The sequence below is a fragment of the Mandrillus leucophaeus genome, unplaced genomic scaffold, assembly GCF_000951045.1.
Source record: "Mandrillus leucophaeus isolate KB7577 unplaced genomic scaffold, Mleu.le_1.0 Scaffold246, whole genome shotgun sequence".
NCBI lineage: Eukaryota > Metazoa > Chordata > Mammalia > Primates > Cercopithecidae > Mandrillus > Mandrillus leucophaeus.
In genome coordinates, this window is record NW_012102543.1 from 3,187,950 (window position 1) to 3,205,201 (window position 17,252).

Sequence of the window (17,252 nt, forward strand, 5' to 3'; positions counted from 1 at the left end):
TGTTCCAATTTTGTTGAGTTGTTGGATTGGCTGCTCCGCTTGTAACTGGAGGTCCATGTAGCATCTCCCCCCCCCAATTCTGTTCACTTGACCTTGTCCTCATCTCCAGCCTTCTCTTGGAGTTCACAAGGTCAGGAAGCTGAAGACATACTTTCACCAGTGTGAGGAAGACAGAGCTTTTGTCTTCCCCTTGGCCTCAGCTCAGCAGGCTCTAACATTCTAAGCCCTGGAGTATACCTGGACCACACACTGGCCAAAGCTCCTGACTGCTTTTCCTGTGTAGGATTTCTCATGGCTGGTGAGTTTGCTGGCTGCCAGATGTGTGGCACCCTGTGACCCGCTGGATCCCAGTCTCTAGTGTCCTTGTCCTGCACGCATGGTAGAGCCCATTCTGCCTGATGGAGGAAGCAGCTAAGGCTTAGGCACCCTGGCCAGGGATGATGTGGCATTAGACTTGCCTCTAAAAAGGATGAGGAGTGGCCGTAAAAGCAGTTTTTTCCTACAGGAGAATGAAATAGGCAATAAAACATTCCCAGAGTGGACCTGGAAAGCGGTGAAGTATCAGCTGGAAAACCCAAGTCTTGGTCCTTTTTGAGAGGTAGGTAAGTAAATGACTTTTTGTATGCTTCATGGAGGCCTCTCCAAATGAAATACTTCTGGCATTACCTGGCTCAGGTACTTCTGAATTTCTCTCCCTGTTTTTTCCCTTAGTCAGGTCCTTTGATGGTTTTTGCTACGTGTTTCTTAACAGGGAGTTGGAGGATGATGGATGTGTTTCGAGGATTTTCCCAGGCAAAAGTATACCCAGGCAAAAGTGTACAAGCGCTCAAAGAATTGGATTTATCTTTTGGTTGCAGGAGGCTATGCCAGAGGTTAGCTAGCAGCCACCTGGCATGTCTCAGAGCATCCTGTTTAGTTGATGGGTAGCATTTCCCATGAATACAGAGACATGTTCTGCAAGCCAAAATAAATACATAAGTGAATAAAGCTGAAATGAAGCAAATAACCAGCCGGGTGAGCAGGACTCAGCAGAAGAAACCAGTGAGGCCAGAGATCTGACTTGCAAGTCTGGTTGCATCTCGGCTTCTTGAACGTGGTTTGGGAACCTTGCCTTTCCCTTTTGTCCTGTGCCTTTGTGGCCATCTCCTGCACAAAGTTGGTTTTCTTTTATGGGCCAGTCTAAGTGCCTGGTGTTAAGAATTCAGCAGCAAACAAAAACATTCACGGGCCCTCCCCTCCAGGAGCTCACTGTGGAGGTAGGGAGAAGGACCTTGATCAAAATAAAGTTGCACAACATGTAAAGTCAAGACTGTGGTGAGTACCATGAGCATGGCGGATAACGGGACATGCCTCAAGAGGAGTGCTGGAGAATTCTCTGAGGAAGTTTTGTTTTCGATGTGATCTGAGAGAGTGAAGAGTGGAGACAAAGTGGAAAGGGAAGGTGGGGCATGGAGGTTCCAGGCAGGGAGGCCAGCAGGCCCAGTGCCCTGTACAGTGTGGCCTCCTGGGAGGCGAATTGTACGCTTGGATTCTCTTGCCTCCGTCCTTTCCTGTGGTTGGTGGAGAAGGATTCTTAAGGGGAGTGGATCTCTTTGTGGGCCACATGCCTTCATTTCCCAGTGGTTGCTCTAGAGTCCTGCCTGCCTCTTCCTATTTCATCACCATGAAGGTTCTCTGCAGCTTACTCAGTGGTGCAGGAAATAGCTCAGGACACCGGGCAACTGTTTTGTTTTTTTTTGTGTGTGTGTGAGACGCAGTCTCACTCTGTTGCCAGGCTGGAGTGCAGTTGCATAATCCTGGCTCACTGCAACCTCCGCCTCCTGGGTTCAAGCAGTTCTCCTGCCTCAGCCTCCTGAGTAGCTGAGATTACAGGCACGTGCCACCACGCCCGGCTAATTTCTGTATTTTTAGTAGAGATGGGGTTTCACCATGTTGGCCAGAATGGTCTCGATCTTTTGACCTTGTGATCCACCCACCTCGGCCTCCCAAGGTGCTGAGATTACAGGTGTGAGCCACCACGCCCGGCAACTTTTAAGCTCTCATAATGCTGTGCTGGATTTGGAGCAGAAGCTTGTGCTGTATGAAGGGTCTTAAGTTGGAGTTTCTGGACTATGAGCTTTTAGTTGCAGAAAACAGCCTTGGTGAGGGGTTGAGTTCAGGGCAAGAAAGGCTTTGAAAGGCCTGTGGGTTCTGATTTCCAGATGAATATTTAGTCTCTTCGTCTTTGATCTGTTTCCTCTGATTCGAGCCACTGTTGCCTTGATAGTAAATAATAAATTTTATTGTGTCTTCCCTTCCCCACATCCCTTCCCAAGCAAACCTGGTAAGAGCTAGGTATTGACCACAGTTTGCAGGTGGCCTGTGGCACCGTCATTGCTCAGGTTCAAGATTTGTCCTTCAGGATCTCTAAGGAGATGAGAGAAGAGCCTGCCTATCTCTGCTTTCCTCCGCATCTCTTGGAAAATTTTCCGTTCCTTAACCTGGTTCTTCACCTCGTTTCAATGAGGTAGCTCAGGGTCACTGATGGATGGCACATAAAGCAGTGATGTCAGTGGTCTGGTTGAGTCAGGAGAAAAATGAGCTTCCGTCCCATGTCCAAGGAATCCAGGTCCTTACTGTGGAGTCTCCTTCAAGACCCCTGACAGCCTCCTTTAGAACCGCACTTTGTTTCTCTTATAATGTAAAGATTAACGTAGGGCCAGGGAGCCACCTGGAATCTATGCAAAATGTGGATACATTCATTTTGGAGGGAAAAGGTCAGGGCTCTTATTATTGTAAGAGTCAGTGAAGGTTATGAATCAGTATCATTACAGAGAACTTAAAGTGGGCATCTGTGTAAGAGGTGTTCTGGTGCAGTGGAAGGAACATGGGCCCCAGGACTGTCCTTGACACTAACCGGCCGGGTGGCCTTGGGCACAGCTGTGATCTCTCTGGACCTCAGATTCTTCATCTGGAAGATGAGAGGTTTGGACAAGTGGCCTCTGAGGTCCCGCCCAGGACTTTAAAGCGTGAATGTCTGTGTGTTTGGGAATGTTAGTGACTACACAGTTTGTCTGCCTCTGTGTGTCAGGCTACAGTGTGCTCAGGTTCCCCATTTCGGGGCTTGTTCTGGCTGGTGCTGAATCTCCTGAAACGGAATCTTTGCTGAGTGGTTTAGTGGAGAAAACAGTTGACAGGAGCTCACAAGTGCTCCCATTCCCCCACTGCTGCTCAGGGCATGACAGATGGCCTTGCTGAGAGAAGATGCTCTGGTCACATGAACCATCCTGGGGATTCACAATAATCCAAGGACAGCTTTCCTGCTAGAAGCGGGACACAGTTAGTCGCCCGCTACTCTGTCCTTGGAGCTAAGCAAGGGGCATCCTGCTGTCTCAGAGCTTTGCTGCTGCTTTGATTTATACTTGCTTCCTGCTCACTTTTTTGAAACAACATAGGGCTTTTCCAGGTGGGGCTCAGGGTCACTTAATTGTGCCTCATATATCCCACTCACCAACGTAGTAACAGGAAGACATGTCCCCTATGTGGGCCACTATACTGTAAAAGCGAGACATATAAATCAGACATATTAAAAGCTGTGGATTGCATGTCCCTTTCCTTCCTAACTTCCCTAAACTTTTTGCTGTCTGTAGGAAACTTGAAGGTTTTGGTCTGAGAAGAAAGCATTTTCCCCTTAAGATTGGTTTTGGGAACCACTGTGGTCTAATGGAAGAAACACTGGCTTAGGAGTTAGATAGACTTGGATTTAAGCTACTTCTTGAGCACTTGACATTGGGCACGTGGCTAACCTCTTGGAGTTGCAGGAAGTCTCGTCTGTAAAATATGAACAACACAGAAATGAGCAATACTGTTTTAAGATGATATGAGCTATTATGTGTCAGTATCTCACAGGCACTGGATTCAGTAAATGGCACCGTGCTTTTTTCCTTTCTAAGGAGTAGGAGAAACTTCTTTCCATTCCTTGTTATTTTAGTTGCACACAGGATATGGCTGAATTTCCCTTTCTAAAGTGCTGCATGAGGATTTTAGGCAGCCCCGAGTAGCCCTCTCCTAAGCCAGCCAGGCATAGTTTCCCACGGAAACAGCCAGATTTAATTCTGCTGAAGCCCCTGAAAGGGACTGAGCCCCACCAGCCCCTTCTAACTGCGCAAAAGCCTCTTGTGGAAACGGCCCATGCGTCTTGCACCCTCTAGACTCAGCCTTAACTCGAAGTGCTCGGTCCTCTGAAAAATGCTGCCTCGTCCTGTCTGTTACAGCCTTTGGCTTGATTGAATGGGACAGCTGGCCAGTTTTATGGCTCTGCTGGACTCTCAGTTGATAATTAAAATGCTTTTGCCCCAGGAGGAAGGCAATATATTTCTTTCCCTCCCTTCTCTGCTGCATTAGTCTGCTTTTTTTCACATCCTCTCCTGGCCTCCCTATGTCAACTTAGCTTTCTTTTTACACAGTGTCATTTAAGACTTTGGCGTATTCAGGGTGGATTGAAGAGATTTTGAGTTTTGTGGTCTTGTTTTAGAAGGTAAATGGAGCATGTTTGGCCCTTTTTCATCTCTGTATAAGAGCTTTGTTTCTACAGCTGCTGTCTAAATCTGGTTGTGTCCAGCACTTAGTAGGTCCTCAAGAAATGTTTATAGTTTTGATAATAACAGATTCCAGCACTGTCTTTCCCATACATACCTCCTTCCCGTGTAGACATTCTCCAAATAACACCATACCTCTTCTCCTTTGGAGCCCTCATTTAGGATGTGAACCCTCTCTTCTTTTGGAGATGAGGCCATGTGAACTGTGGGTGAAACTGGATTTGAGTCCTACCTGGCTCTGTCACTTGCTAGCTAAGGACCTTGAGCAAATGACATACCCTCTGTGGCTTAGCTTTTGCAGATATAAAGCGGGAATAATTATAATACCACCGATCTCATCTTACGGGGTAGAAGTGAGGATTAAATAAGATCATCTAGGTGAAGTTCTTAAGAGTGCCTGGCACATCATAAGCACCCAATATATTGACCATTTTAATTATAATTCCATCTGCTACCCTTATTCCCTTAGTATTTAGATCACAATTGGTGATTATATTTTTGGGTGGTATCTTTTGTCTTGTACTTGCGTTTTCATTGTTTGAGTCGTAATCTTTCCAGTTGTACTGTAGAATTTAAAAAATTCAAAATGTAATGGATACACATGGGTAAAAATAGGACCAAACTAAAATATAAAGAAAAGTCTGTCTCCAGAAAAAGAGAGAGAAAAAAGAAGAGTCTGTCTCCTTCCCACCCTAAACCCTAAGTTTACTTCTTAGAGGCAAATGCAATTAAGTTTTTTTTGTCTCTGATAACTTTTTTCTATGAAAACATGGAAATCCCAATAGAATTCTTGACAGCAGAGGTGTTGCTGTTTTTCTTTCCTTCATCTTGCCTTGCTCCCCCCGTCTCCCTCTTCCCTCGCATCGTGCCTAGTATAGGACGTCGCATGTAGCAGCCCAGGTGTTCGATGGCAGTTCCAATGTGGCCAACCAAAAAAATCTTGTTTTTTTTTTCTGGTCCCTAGTTCCTTTCTGGATGGACTCAAACCCTTTTACTGAATGAGCTTTGTTTGTTCCCTTCAAGCTTTTGCTTTTATATATCTATTTCATAAGCTTTTCAGGGGCTTGGGACCCTAGAGGAAGGTGTTCCTTGGAGTAGTTTGTAAAGTCAGAAGCCCAATGTGTGTCTCTGGAATTGCCCAGCTGTGAAGGTACTGATTGTCCATCATCCCTTGAAGCAGGTTTGGGAGTGGGGCCCATTGCAGCAGGGGGGCATCAGGATGCTGGCAGTGACTAATCTTTTTTTTTTTTTTCTTGAGACAGAGTCTTGTACTGTCACCTGAGCTGGTGTGCAGTGGTGCCATCTTGACTCGCTGCAACCTCCGCCTCTGAGGTTTTCAAGCGATTCTCCTGCCTCAGTCTCCTGAGTAGCTAGGATTACAGGTGCCTGCCACCATGCCCAGCTAGTTTTTTGTATTTTTAGTACAGACGGGGTTTCACTCTGTTGGCCAGGCTGGTCTCGAACTCCTGACCTTGTGATCCTCCCGTCTTGGCCTCCCAAAGTGCTAGGATTACAGGTGTGAGCCACTGCACCCGGCCAGTGACTGATCTTATAGTTAAGACCTTTCTCTGCAAATGCTTGTGACTGCAGGCTGATGTGTGCTGATGAGGCAATGTAACAGGAAAAAGTATCATTGAAAAGGAAAAAAAAAAAAAGAGTTATGCTAGATTCCAGTGTGCAGATACAACTGTTTTCATCTTTATATTTGGCTTTTCTATACACCTCATTTTCTTCTGCCATTTAAGTCACGGTGTACATGCCATCTGGACACTTAAAAATTTTTTTTTGTTTGTTTCTGCATTCTGTTAACCTTCAGGGTCCAAGAGGAAGGAGGATACCTTAATCAGGGAGTACCAAGAAAAACCAAAAAACTAAAATAAAAACAATAAATAAGAGGAAGGAGGAAAGGACTGTGGTTAGGGAGAATAGCGATAGTTTTTGGATTCTGGTCATTCTTGACTTTCTTTTTTGCTTATTGATATGATGAGAGCTTACAGGAACCTTACAGCTGTGACCCAGAGAAGCTGGGGGACTTGCCCAAGGTCATCCTGATACTCATGACAGTGTTCCTTCTTTTAGCCCTACAGTGGGACTCTGTTACTCTGCCAGGCTTTCCAGCTAGGACCAAAGTATTTTGGACAATAGTGGAAAGAGGATCTGCTGTACCCCATTGAAGGAACCAGGGGGACAACTTGCTTATACGGTCCCAAGGTCAAAGTTAGGAGTGAAGTCAGTGTTTTTCCTGGTTACTAACATGAACTCGGTCGTTTTCTTTGGTATGTTATGTAGAAGGATAACAGTGTTCAGTATTCTGCTAGGTGGTACAATTTTTAGGAAGAAAAGAATAATCAAAGCATTTTTTATTTCTTAAGCAGTGGACTCCTGGCTCCCTGTGCTTAGAGATAGGAATCCCTGCTTAGAGATAGATGGGAATCCTGGAGTAGATTGTTAATAATCTCCCTGCAGTTGGCACAGTTGTGTGATAGAGAGTTGTTTTCCTCTCTCCCCTGCCGTAGAAGACCTGCCCGTACTAAGTATTTGGATTAAATTAATAATAAAATAGCTTGCTTTGCCCAAATGCACAGCTGCTAGTGACAAGGAGAGATGCCACATCACATCCCATGGATGGCAATGGAAAATCAACAAAGGACTTAAAATTTTCCCACATAAACTTCAGATGATTTAAGATTATTAGTGTAACCTGACATTATTTGATACTCTCCTTGGCTTATTATTCATGGTGACAGTAATACGTGGCCCTCATGTCCTTCATCCCCCAGATAGTCCTAGAGGTAGGAGAAAGTATGGTAGGCTCCTCTTACCTGCCGTTTCACTCGCCCTGTTTTTAGTTACTCATAGTCAGCTGTGAGCCAGAAATGTTACATGGAACATTCTAGAAATAATGATTCATAAATTTTAAATTGCACACCATTCTGAGTAGCGTGATGACGTCTCATGCCTTCCCACCCCATCCTGCCTGGGATGTGAATCACACCCTGTCCAGCATGTCCACGCTGGGCGTACTATGTGCCCATCCACATGGTCTGTCCTGACATCCAACCATTGACATTGTCACAACGCAATGATCCAGGGTCATCCAAAGCAGACGATCCTCTGACTACACATCAGAAGGTCGGAAGTACCAAACACTGTGTCACTGTATCACAATGCCTGTATCATCTACCTCACTTCACCTCATCACATACGCATTTTTTCATCTCATAACCTCACAAGAAGGGCGAATACAGTACAACAAGGAAAGGAAAACAAGTCAGGAAAAACACTGACTTCACCCCAAACTTTGACCTTGAAAGTTTTGACTCTTTGAGAGTTTCAGAGAGAGAGAGAGAGAGAGAAACCACATTAATAAAGCTTTTCTTAATAGTTGTTCTATTTTATTGTTAGTGTTAATCTCTTACTGTGCCTAATTTATAAATTAAACTTTATCATAGATATGAATGTATAGGAAAAAACAGTATATACAGTATATACGTATTCTGTCCATGGATTAGGGCATCCACTGGGGACCCTGGAATGTGTCCCCTGAAGATAAGGAGGAACTACTGTAATCATGCTTTGTATTTGGTCCTTTAGAATTTTATTTGAAATAGTATCTACCTGAGGTGCTCCAGGAAGAGGTGGTAGTATCCCCATTTTATAACAGAGGAAGCTGAGGCTCAGGGAGGTTTAACAATGTCTTGCCCAAGTACACATAGCTAGAGAATGATAGGGCCTGGACTCAAATACCAGGCTCTTGAATACTTGCATGGTTTTCTTTCTGCTCTGCTCGTTGGGAACAGACTGCAATAGGAGATCCTCCTCTAGCACCTTGTTCTGAAGGACAGACACTGTGACTCACCAGAGGGTGCAGCAGGGCTAGACCTGGACATTAAACCTGGTCTTGGGGCCTTTGTGGGGTAGATCATCCCCACATTTGGAACTACAAATAGGGGATCCTTCACTTCTCCAACCCAGGGCCTCTGGCACCTCCAAACCTAGTGGAACTAAAATGCACAAGACCTGAGACCTCATTTCTCTTTTCCCCAGGGCCCCTCCGAAAGCACAATTTGAACCTCAGCCATCCTTCTGTAGCCTCAGCTTTGCTGCTGCTGCTTTTTTTTTTTTTGGAAAAAAAAAAATCTCACTCTATCACCCAGGCTGGAGTACAGTGGCCTCTACCTCCCGGGTTCAAGCAATTCTCCTGCCTCAGCCTCCTGAGTAGCTGGGATTACTGGCGCCTGCCACCTCACCTGGCTATTTTTTGTATTTTCAGTAGAGATGGGGTTTTACCATATTGGCCAGGCTGGTCTTGAACTCCAGACCTCAAGTGATCTGCCCACCTCGGACTCCCAAAGTGCTGGGTTTACAGGCGTGAGCCACCGTACCCGGCTTCAGCTTTGCTTCTTGTTAGTGTTTGTCCTGAACCAAAATTGTGCTTGCATACAGCTCCCCAGAAGTTGGGCCATCACAGAAGCTTCCACGTTATTGGGCTCTTGTTCTTACTTGTGTTTGTGTTGTGGTTTTTTATTTTATTTTATTTTATTTACTTTATTATTTTTTCTTTTGAGACGGAGTTTTGCTCTTGTTTCCCAGGCTGGAGTGCAGTGGCGCGATCTCGGCTCCCTGCAGCCTCCACCTCCCGGGTTCAAGTGATTCTCCTGCCTCAGCCTCCCAAGTACCTGGGATTACAGGCATGCACCACCATGCCTGGCTAATTTTGTATTTTTAGTGGAGACGCAATTTCACCATGTTGGTCAGACTGGTCTTAAACTCCTGACTTCAGGTTATCTGCCTGCCTCAGCCTCCCAAAGTGCTGGGGTTACAGGCGTGAGCCACCGTGCCTGGCCGTGGTTTTGTTTTTGTTTAAACAAAAGAAGTATATATAGATTTCAGATACATTCACAGATGATTGTTTATGGAATTTAAAAAATTTTAACTAGAAAAGTAATATAAACATTCAAAAAGGGTTTAGACTAACATCTGTTAATTGCAGAGCCCTGTGTGGTTATTCACATGCCACGTCTTTCAGTTCTGTGTAGTCTGGGAGGTGAATGGGCCCTTCTGGGGAGTTTCTTTGCAGCTGATTTTATGGCCAAATGGACCATGCGTGAGCAAGAGGGCAGCTCTATTCCTCATGGAGGAGTGCTGAGCAGGCTTTCCTCATGGAGGAGTGCTTAACACTTTTAGATGAATATTATGAAAGGCAAATGTGACTTCACTGTTCATTCCTTGATGCTCCAATTTGGATTGATTGCTGGTGGAATAACACCTGGACTATCAATGCGCGACGCCTCCTGGCTATATCCTCCTCCCACCTCACAAAGAGAATTTTGACTTAGCTGCTCCTGAACTTTAGAACTTCGTGGTGGGAGGAAGGGGAGGGGAGAAAGAGTAGAATCCTTCAGGCGCTCTTTTGGGAGGAATTTTGAGCAGGAAATGAGGGAGCTTCTTTGTGTAAGGACAGTGGATGGAATTAAAAAGGGGTATTTGAGGAAGCGTTGCTGTGGATCATATACATCCTTTGGATGCTCAAGAAAGATAAGAGTCAGACTAATTTGAGTTTACTTTAGGATGCTGTCTTCCTTCCCACCTTACCCTTATTTGGGCACAGTACTGTCCTGGGATTCTAACATGTGAGTCTGTGGCTTTATATGCTTGACTCTAGTTGCATGGACCATGAATCTGGCCAATTTTAGGTTTCTTACAAGCATTTTGGTGCTTGATTTGATGTGCAGTATATTAGTGGAAAGACTGGATAATGACCGTCCAGAAAGAGTAAAAGTGACCCCACTCAGGAAAAAGAAGATATTCTAAGACTTTTCCTCACATGGGCGTTCACTGAAGGCAGGGAATAAGGCATTTGAGCATTTTCCCAGCAGTTTCTGGGTGTGCCTGTTATGCCCACCTTCCAGGTAGCAGGGAAGGAAGGAAAGGACCAGCTTTCACCTGGAAACTGAGGTATAACATCTTGAGAATTTGTATGGTTTTGAATTTTCCCTACCATGGTGAGATCCTCAACTCTGTCTCATGGGGAACGGGATTGTAGAGTAATTTTCGGAGGTAGACTAGGAAGATGCTAGGAAGTCTCATCTTCCCCATCCAATGGACATGGAGGTGGGAGGAAGGAATTACAAAAGCATCCATATCATAGACTGCAAGACAGTGAGTCAGAGCAAAGCTAGTCTTGGCCTGAGGAGGTACTTGAGGTTGGTTCCTCCCTGCTCTTACATGGAGAGGTTGAAAAGTGATTCATCGGACACTTTAATTGGTGTTTCATAGCTTTCCAGGGCTATTAAGGACTTGTGGTTCAAAATGGCAACTCCCAGTGTTTTGAGCCTTTGTGGTTGGGACTTCCTTGCCTGCAGGGTGATGGGATGAAGGTGGTATCTGTGGTGGGTTGTACCACTTCCTCCTCTGCCCTCAAATCCTTTCTCCTCTGTGATGCCTGGGGTGAAGTCCAGGTCTCAGAGCCTGGAATGTTTTCTTTGTGTGTAGATTATGATTCTCAACCAATTTGGGTAGTTTTATTACCCAAAATGTCCTCATAAGAAAATGACGTGCCTGCTATTGTATACATGCTGTAGGAAATATGAACAGTTTAGTATATGCATAACATAGAGGTCACTTCCACTGCATTCTTTCCATCCTTAAGAGTCATACTATGTAAAGACATCCCAAACAACCAGAACAGTGTGATGCAGTAGGGGACTGCGTGTCAAGATACATCAGATGGAGTCTGGAGAAGGGAGAATTCCCTGGGAGGCCTCACTGGAACAATTAGGCTTTAAAGAATGGGTAGGATTCGAGAGTTGGTAATAGGGCAGGTAGGCCGTAGCTATAACCTCCCAGGGAAGGCAGCCTGCCCCAGCTCAGACAGAACCAAGTGTTCATTGATGCTGCATCCCATCACTTGGGTTCTTTAGGCAATTCCCAGACCTGGAATGTTGACTAGGAAAGCCATGCTCCCAAGAAGTTGAGTCTTCCATGTAGAAACAGCTCCTCTTTCTAAGTGGCCAGAGAGCCTAGGCTGGTACAGTTGTGGGCTCTGAATCAGGCAGACCTGGCTTTGGGCAAAGTCCCCGACCCGGAACCAATTTCCTCTGTAAAATGGAGATAATTCTAGTATTTCCTCATGGTATTGTAATGAGGATTAAATGAAGTTATGTGTGTAAGCCCTTAGCATAATGCCTGGCACAAAGTAAATGCTCAGTAAAAGATAGTTTTTCCTTTTTAAAAAATTCAAGAGCAGCAGCAGATATGAGACTAGACTCACAGTGTGTCACCTCCTGTTTCCGTTACTATTTCTTCAGAGCAAACCACCCCAAACAAGAACCTTTTTATTAAGCTCATGGAGACTTGGGTCAGGAATTTGGAAAGAGCTCATTAGGGATGGCTTATCAATGTCTGGGTCCTCACCTGGGAAGACTCGAAGGCTGGGGGAAGCTGCAGATGGAGCAGGAACCATCTGAAGGTTGTTCACCCACATGCTCAGTGCCTGAGCTGGGGGGAGCTGGAGGCCAGGACTGCTGATGGGGGTGCCCATGTGCAATCCATCCATGAGCATGACTCTCTTAGGGCTCTTGGCCTTACGTGGTGGCTCAAAGCTACAGGCCCAAGTGTTCCAGTGAACATGGGGAAACTGTAGCATCTTTTCTGATCTAGCTTGGAAGTCAGGCATTGTCATTTCTTCTGCATTCTGTTAGTTAAAGTGAGTCTCAAGACCACCCAGCTTCAAGTAGAGAGGACATAGACCCACTTCTCAATGGGAAAAGTGTCAAGATCACACTGGGGAAAAGCACAGAGGATGGGAGATGATGGACCACTTTGAAAATGCAACCTTCCATGCCTGCCAAGGGAACTCTGCTAGCAGAGCTTGGGGATACAAGGCCCTGGAGAGCCTGTGCGGCAGCTGCATCCCATGGCCACATGCCAAGAAAGAACTGCTTTCTGTTGACAAAACCGTCAAGCATCTGATAGGCTTCCTCTTTTTTGGTTATTTTTATCTGGTATGTAGCTGGGTTCTTCAGAGGCTTGACGGAGATCTGGCAGCTCTTCTCAGTCAGTTTGAGCTGGTATGATGGGAAAATTCCGGGCAGGCAGGTGTTTAAGGAGATGTTCTTTAGTAAGAAAAGTGGCTGCACAAAAGCCTCTGGCTTTCTGTTTCCTGCTGGTGATCTCTGTCTGGATGAGGTGAGGAACGGAGTCCCAGCTGTGTTTTCCGGGCTTAATTTGCACAAGATGGCAAGGGCTGTAGGTGTCCAAGTTGACGCCTTTTGAAGCAGTTATATTTTAGGATGTTAGAGAGAGCTAGGTGTCCTGCAGACGCATGTGGGAGGTTTGGTCAGGGAGACAGTGCTTATTCTTCTGTTTTAATCATGAGAATCTTTCACTCAGCAGCATGGGAGATGTGGGAAGTGGGTACAGCCTCCAAGAAAGAGATGAAAATGAAGTTCCCATAGAAAATTGGAACTGGTTAAAGGAGTCATTTTTCAAGGCTGATGAATTGTGCTGTGCCTACAGGAGGCCTATAAATATATTAGTTCCCTATCATGTCTCCTTCTATCCTCCAGCCCAACAAGGCAGCAGAAATCCACACCTCATGTTGTTAAGTCATGTGGTAGGCACGGATGTGGGCACATTACGGGGAAGGTTGGTGCTTTGGGTTATTTCTCAAGTGCTGGTCCACAGGAATACATCTGATTTTTTCCCTTATTCCCCAGGAAACATATTCACGTTATGGCCAGCCAGAGTTGTTTGGGAGTGGCTTGGAACCCTGGACACCCTCCAGGTTCAGACTATCACCCCAGTATCCCAATCCTGTTAACTAACCAGCCTGTCTGAAAACTTTGCATAAGGCCTGGGTGCCTGTCTGAAGGATCAAGACATTAGCCAGCCCCAGAAAGCTCATCTATCCATTCTGTCTTCTCTGACGTCATTCCTAGCTTGTGCCATTCCCTGAGTTCCTCGCTGCAGGTCCTTGACTGACATTGTAAAGTGTATTGCACTGAAATCCGGGGGCTTGCCAGAGATGTCCCAGATGAATGCAGGACTGAGCCACATTGGCAAAGAGTGGCTGTTCTCAGCATGCCAGAACTATGGAACTGCATCTATCTGGTCTAGTCAGTAGCAGTCAATAATATATGAGTTGGTGGCTATAACTGAAAATGAAGGAACCCTATTTCTAAGTGCTTGGGGCTGCAGAAGAGTGGGAAACTTCAGTTCCTGTTGGAAGGGAAGAGTGGGTGGGTGAATGTTAGCCTAGAGGTAGGAGGAGTGGGACCACTAAACCCCCCTGAACTCACTAAATGCTAGTGTATTCCTGTAAGATTGGTGACATACAGGGACTTAGCTAGATCAAATAAGTGATGTGACGCCAGAGAGATTTCTTAGGACTCATGGACCACTCTTTCTCCATGTATGTGAAATTAATTACTCTGACTGTCCCATCCTTCCCACCCCCAGTACTTGAGTTTGTCGTTCACCATTGTCCCCTGGACAATTGTAATAGGTTATTTACTGTGCCTCACTGCCAGTCTGTTGCTTTTTCAGTTGAATTTGTCTCACTGCAACCGTAGTTGTTTTGCTGAAATTCAAACCTTGTCACAACACTTTTCTGCTTAAAAACTACTTGTGACTCCAGGGTCATTTCCAAGCTCCTTGGCAGGGTCTGCAGTCTTCCAGTCCTGCCCAAGCCCTTCACTGCAGTTCCTCCTTCTCCCTTTCCTCCTCATGAAAGTTCTGCTCCAGCTACAAGGGACTGTTTCTTAGATATGTCAAGGCCCCTCAGCCCTCTTGGACCTGGACTCATGTTATTCCCTCTGCTGGGAGTGGCTTTCTCCTGATTCTCCCCCTGGACCAAACCCTCTCCTCTCGTTACAGCACAGAGAGCAGCTGTTTATTCTGTGAGCCCCTTCTAAGGAACCCCTTCCTCTGTACATGCTTGTTTCAGGCATCCTCTGTGTAGGTGTTCAAACAAGATGGGTGGACGAGGTAGCGTAAGGCATTATCAAGAGCATGAGAGCAGCCAGTGGTCCCCACTTTACCACTTGCTGGCTGGGTAGCTCAGGGGAATATCCTCACTTCTCAGCCACAGCTTCTTCATCGTAAATAGAGATTAAAACAGTACGTATCTGTAAATAGAGATTAAAACAGTACATATGTTTTCATATAAGATATTGCATGTAAAATGCTTAGCACGGTGCCTGCCATGTGGTAAGTGCTCAGTAAATGCTAGCAATGATGATGACAATGTTATAGGTGTAGACTTACGGCCAGTATGAGATGTGAGAACGAGAGAAGTGCAGTGGCTCATGCCTGTAATCCCTGCACTTTGGGAGGCCAAGGACGGTGGATCACCTGAGGTCAGGGGTTCGAGACCAGCCTGACCAACGTGACGAAACCCTGTCTCTGCTAAAAACACAAAAATTAGCCGGGTGTGGTGGCGCATGCCTGTAATCCCAGCTACTCAGGAGGCTGAAGCATGAGAATTGCTTGAACCCAGGAGGCAGAGTTGCAGTGGGCAGAGATCGTGCCGTTGCACTCCAACCTGGGTGACAAAGGGGGACTCCATCTCAAAAAAAAAAAAAAAAAGATAGCTGGGCTTGGTGGGTGTGTGCCTGTGGTTTAGGCTACTTGGGAGGCTGAGGTGGGAGGATTGCTTGAGCCCAAAGTAGCAGGGGCCAGAGGTTGCAGTGAGCTGAGATTACACCACTGCACTCCAGCCTGGGTGACAGAGTGATACCTTGTCTCAAAACAACAACAGCAACAAACAACAACAGCAACAAACAACAAAAAATAAAAGGGAGAGAGAGAAGTTCCATCCTAGTTTCCTTTATAGGATCATCTATTCATCCCTCTCTTTTCCTCTCCTTTTTTCTGTGTAGGTAACTGCTGACCTTTTCTAATAACCACAACGGTTGGTATCTTTTACCAGTTTCTGCCAAAGTAGGTAGATTGTCAGGCATGCATGTTGACTGGGAGGAATCTTGATTTTTTTGGAGCAAAATCTTGGATTCTTTCCTGGTTATAATTCTGGTCTTGGATGTTGGTTATGTCTTAGAGGCTTTAGCCCTTTCCACCCATGGTGCTGGTGTCTCTTCCCAGAGAACTGGGTGGACACTGCATTAGTCAGGGTGGGGCCTCATGGTCCTGATGTATCTCTTCATAGCCAAGGGTCTAGTGTCTCAAGAGTTGACTTGCCAGGGTGTGTAACCCTCTGGTGACCAGTGGTCCTTATGCTTTAGGACTCCATCCAGTCAGTATCCCCTGACTACTCTTAATAGCATCAGACTGGTCTGATGGGGAAGACTTTCTGAACCCTGGGCTGTGATGGAGCAAGAAGACCCTCCTTCTGTAAAATAACCATTCCGTCTGCTTTCGAATATGTCAGGAGGGTCCTTCCTGGGATGAATGAGCAGTGAGTAATGCTTCTCCCTTGGCTGGCTGGTTGCTGGTGAACAGTGGAGCTGGGTTCCAGAGTTTTTGAAGTGGACACTTATTCTTTGCCTTTCTGATATATGAGTCTCAGCCTTTCTTACCACTGTCTAAGAGTGCTTTCTGCTGCTCTGGGGATGGGTCATTGGATAGGGCACACAGTTTAGAAAGGAAAAAAGATAAGTGGATGGTGATTTGATATGGATGAGGGCAGGGACTGGAGATTCCCCTGAGAAATGGCTACGCCTTTGAGGTGGGCATTGGTCGAAGCAACAGGGCCCTAGAGATGGGTAGAAAGTGAAAGATCTTTGGCCGGGCATGGTGGCTCACACCTGTAATCCCAGCACTTTGGGAGGCCGAGGCAGGTGGATCACCCGAGGTTAGGAGTTCGAGACCAGCCTGGCCAACAAGGTGAAGCCCTGTCTCTACTAAAAGCAGAAAAAGTAGCAGGCGCCTGAATCCCAGCTACTTGGGAGGCAGAGGCAGGAGAATTGTTTGAACCCAGGAGGCAGAGGTTGCAGTGAGCCGAGATCAAGCCATTTTACTCAAACCTGGGGGACAACGAGAGCGAGACTTGTCTCCAAAAAAAAAAAAAAAAAGCGAGAGATCTTTTAGTTCAGGGTGTTTCATAGTTTTTATAGCCTAGTGTATTAAGGGCTGATGGGAGAGGATTTTTTTTTTTTTTAATATATATATATGGATTCTCGCTCTTTCGCCCAGGCTGAAGTTCAGTGGCATGGTCTCGGCTCACTGCAAGCTGCACATCTCGGATTCACGTCATTCTCCTGCCTCAGCCTCCCGAGTAGCTGGGACTATAGGCGCCCACCGCCACACCCGGCTAATTTTTTGTATTTTTAGTAGAGACGAGGTTTCACCGTGTTAGCCAGGATGGTCTTGATCTTCTGACCTTGTGATCCACCCACCTCGGCCTCCCAAAGTGCTGGGATTACAGGCGTGAGCCACTGCGCCTGGCCAAGGAGAGGATTTTGAAAAAATCAAAGTGGAGGTTCTAGCTTGAGAATACTTTATTTGGGGCCCTAGTGAACAGCTATATGGGACCTACCTGCTACTGCTAGCACCAAATATAAATCTATTTTGAGGGTGAATCTCTAACGGAGAGAGCAGAGCTTTAAGAGCGTAAGGATTCCTCAGCTTACAAGGGATGTAAAGGACCTCTTCAAGGAGAACTACAAACCACTGCTCAGTGAAATAAAAGAGGACACAAACAAATGGAAGAACATA

General features: G+C 45.9%; 1 protein-coding gene across 3 annotated transcripts in view; it reads left to right on the forward strand.

Moving 5' to 3' along the window:
* MAP3K9 (mitogen-activated protein kinase kinase kinase 9) overlaps window positions 1-17,252 on the forward strand; it is an 80,753-nt gene that overhangs the window by 7,706 nt on the left and 55,795 nt on the right. The window contains exon 1 of one of the 3 annotated variants that reach the window (XM_011983139.1): window positions 9,988-10,210. The exons of the other annotated variants lie outside the window; for them this stretch is intronic. The gene's annotated coding sequence lies outside the window, so the exon portion shown is untranslated. Of the gene's footprint in view, window positions 1-9,987; window positions 10,211-17,252 lie in introns of those variants that run through there. 3 annotated transcript variants of the gene reach the window in all.